Below are 4,080 nucleotides of genomic sequence, written 5' to 3' on the forward strand. Positions count from 1 at the left end.
GAGAGAGAGAGAACAATTTTCAACCTATATACTCAACAAATTTTTTTATCTACAGATTTGAAAATTTGTATATAGGGTATTCAGACATATGGAAATATATCTAGAGTAATCTATCTATTATATCTATAAAAGTGAGAATGCGTGTGTGTGTGAGAGAGAGCGACACAGAACAATACTCAACCTATATATTCAACAAATTTTTTATGTACAGATCTGAAATATCACATTTGTATAGAAGTAGAAATCTTGATACCTACTCTGATACCTAATAAAAGAAAGGACACTCTTTAGGGCGGATTTTGATTATAACAAGTCACTAATTAGAAATTATAATAAACATTCTAATAATTTAAGAATTTTACCAAAATAAAATTGCATGGTAATCACCCAATTTCTGCCACAAAATTTTGATTGGCAGAACTCATAAACATAAAATATATATTTTCTAATTTCATCTTTTTTTTTTCTTTTTACATAATCTGGTTTGATGTTTTCCCAAATATTCAAATCACTATATTTTGCTGCTTAATATCAAATACAGCAACTGAGTTATTTTTATGCATCAAACAATTACATTTTCTCATTCATCCAAACTAATCACTGAACATCAATTTCATATTTTCTTCACTAAAATATTACTGTGCTTGATGTCATCAAGTGGAGCGGATCATTTTTTTTCATTTGTTCACACATTTTTCCAATTTATATATATTTTAAAGATTCTTAGCCTATGTCATTGCATACCAATCTGTTTATTAAAAGTTAAGGTTCACTGTAAACACATATGTTACACCAAAATAAAAACGCTTCAGATAATGTCTTGATATTCAATTCAGTTTCTCACATGACATCTTATGAAGTTAGTAGAAATGTTACAGACTTTTGAATCTCAAACACTTTCAATACTGTGCACTGATATTTTCTTTTTTGCAATATAAGCACATTCATGATTTTTTTTACAAACGTTAAAAACTTTCACATTGTGTAGCAATATACTGAAACAATTATAAAAATATTTGTTTTTATTTTGAATGATGCAGGGCATCTGAAGAGGGATTTTTCTAACAAAATGAAAGTATAATTTTTAGCAATAGGTATCTAGGAAAAGGCCACTACATATGTTATAAGTTCCAAATTTCCACAACCTGGCAAATACTGGTACATGCTAGCAAATTTAGATTTGCAATTACAAAATATGATTCTAATTTTTTCCTTTGCTCTTTATTCTAACACTACACTATGTTTACTGTGTTATTTCGCTACAGTTGATATTGTGTAGAACAATAAGAAAATCATAGTGAACAATGCATTCAACAAAATTTCACACACATTTCTAGATACCTATATCTAATAAGTTCAAAAGAAAGGACACACTTAGGGAGGTATTTTGGTGGTCAAGTCACTAAAAAGAGATTAGCTGGTTTCCTGGCATAGCCCAGGATATAATAAAGATTGACTGAAATACATGTTCTAGCTGGTTTCTAGGCGTTGCCAGGGATGTAATATAGACACATTATGTTGTATATTACCTGTTCTCTTCTCCCTAAGGTAAAACAATTTCATATACATGCTGTAAATTACCTATGCTAGGGATAAAACATGAACAATATCAGTCCTAGGGTAGATAAAACAAATAATACATAGAGATGAAAGATTCCTCTCCCCTAAGAATCAAACATATGTTCAATATCTGCTTTTGTTTTTTCATTGTTTATACGGTCCCGAGCAACGCCGGGTAGCCCTGCTAGTCTTCTATATATATAAAAGGCAAAAATCGGTGTGTATGTATGTATGTATGTATGTTTGTTTGTAACGCTAAAACTTTTGAAAGACGGAACCAGAGTTGACAAATTTGGTATCATATTGCACCTTGATCACCCGGATGACAAATATCGAAATTTCACGTCAAACGGACCAGTAGAAAGGGGTCAACTGATCGTTTTTCTCCTAGGGGGGCCCCCAAAAAAACCTGTCATTTTAACGTTATTCAATACGTGTCACGTGACGTGACGTCAGCTCAAACTTTTGACAGACACAACCAAAGTTGACAAATTATGTATCATATTGAACCTTGATCACCCGCATGACAAATATCGAAATTCCACACCAAACGGACCATTAAAAGGGGGTGAACTGATCATTTCTCTCCTAGGGGGGCCCCCCAAAAAACCTGTCATTTTAATGTTATTTTAATGTTAATATTACATAATCCAAAAACGCTTAGTCATGTCACGTGACGTGACGTCAACATCCAGTAATGGCGAACAAATGTAAACAAACACTTTGTTTTACCGATACTTTTGTAATTTCTCTTCTGCTTTGTTCTAGAGATTATTAAACTCCATGACAATGTCTCCAACGTATTTAACTGGTTAAAAATAGTATTTATACAAGAGTTTTAACGAAAAATATCAGGAAAAAATGTACAGGAATAAAAAAAAATTCAGCTTTCAAAATATTCGTCGATAAAAAAACCGATCTTTATATTTACGCTAGCCATTTTGTATATTACCACGTGACCTGCTATCTCTTAAACTGGAGGGGGGGGGATCCACTTGAATCCAACAAAACCAGTAATTTTTTTTTTCTATTATATATACATCATTTTCTATAAAATTAAGTGTAGACTTTATAATTAAAACAAAAAATGTTATTCATACTAAAAAAAAAAAACGCTTAGTCATGTCACGTGACGTGACGTCAACATCCACTAATGGCGAACAATTGTACCTATTTATTATGCCTCCCCACGGGACAGTTAGACACCAGGGTCGTTTTTTTAACGTGGAGAAAAGGTACAAAAATAAAAATTGTCTCAGTCGTGGAGGATTTCTCCTCCACCGAAAGAGAACAAGAAATAGAAGTGCAGCATCTGAAGAACAGATACTACACTTTGATCTTGACCAAAAGGCCAAGAATGCGAACAATTGTAAATAACAACTTTTTTCACAAAAACAACACCGTCTTTCTTTTTTTTCTCTCTCTTTCTCTCTCTCACCCACTTACTCTTCCCTCTCTCTCACCCTCTTTCTCTTGACGTCACACCACTGTTAAACTGTGGGGGGGGGGGGAACACATTCCCAGGCATTATCTCCTATAGATGCACATTTTATTAGAAATTCAGCTTTCAAAATATTAGACGATAATAAAAATATAAAACCAACACCCTCTTTCTCTTTTCTCTCTCTCTCACCAACTTACTCTTCTCTCTCTCTCACCCTCTTTCTCTTGACCTCCTACTACTGTTAGACTGTGTGTGTGTGTGGGGGGGGAAGAGGCAGCTTGAAAACCAACAAAAACAGTGCACAGTTTCCCAAGCATTTGGGGTGGGAAGGGGGGGAAGAAGCCGAGCGCACAGTTTCGTGTGAGAGAGAGAGAGAACAATTCTCAACCTATATACTCAACAAATTTTTTATCTACAGATTTGAAAGTTTGTATATAGGGTATTCAGACATATGGAAATATATCTAGCATAATCTATCTATTATATCTATAAAAGTGAAAATGTGTGTGTGTGTGAGGTAGCCAGAGAGAGAGAGAGAGAGAGAGAGAGAGAGAGAGAGACAACAATTCTCAACCTATATATTCAATACATTTTTTATCTACAGATTTGAAAATTTGTATATAGGGTATTCAGACATATGGAAATATATCTAGCATAATCTATCTATTATATCTATAAAAGTGAAAATGTGTGTGTGTGTGTGAGGTAGCCAGAGAGAGAGAGAGAGAGAGAGAGAACAATTCTCAACCTATATATTCAATACATTTTTTATCTACAGATTTGAAAATTTGTATATAGGGTATTCAGACATATGGAAATATATCTAGCATAATCTATCTATTATATCTATAAAAGTGAAAATGTGTGTGTGTGTGTGTGTGTGTGTGCGTAAGAGAGAGAGAGAACAATTCTCAACCTATATACTCAACGTATTTTTATCTACGGATTTTAAACTTTGTATATAGGGTATTCAGACATATAGAAATATATCTAGCATAATCTATACATTATATCTATAAAAGTGAGAATGTGAGTGTGTGAGAGAGAGAGAACAATTCTCAACCTATATATTCAAC

The 4,080-nt window shown here is 33.2% G+C and overlaps 1 pseudogene; it reads right to left on the reverse strand.

Annotated features, from left to right (window-relative positions):
- Window positions 1–2,790: 2,790 nt before the first annotated feature.
- On the reverse strand, window positions 2,791–2,924 carry LOC145274764 (U2 spliceosomal RNA; annotated as a pseudogene).
- Window positions 2,925–4,080: the final 1,156 nt, after the last annotated feature.

The sequence above is a fragment of the Euprymna scolopes genome, chromosome 4 (assembly GCF_053919585.1).
Source record: "Euprymna scolopes isolate OS-2025 chromosome 4, ASM5391958v1, whole genome shotgun sequence".
Classification (NCBI taxonomy): Eukaryota; Metazoa; Mollusca; class Cephalopoda; order Sepiida; family Sepiolidae; genus Euprymna; species Euprymna scolopes.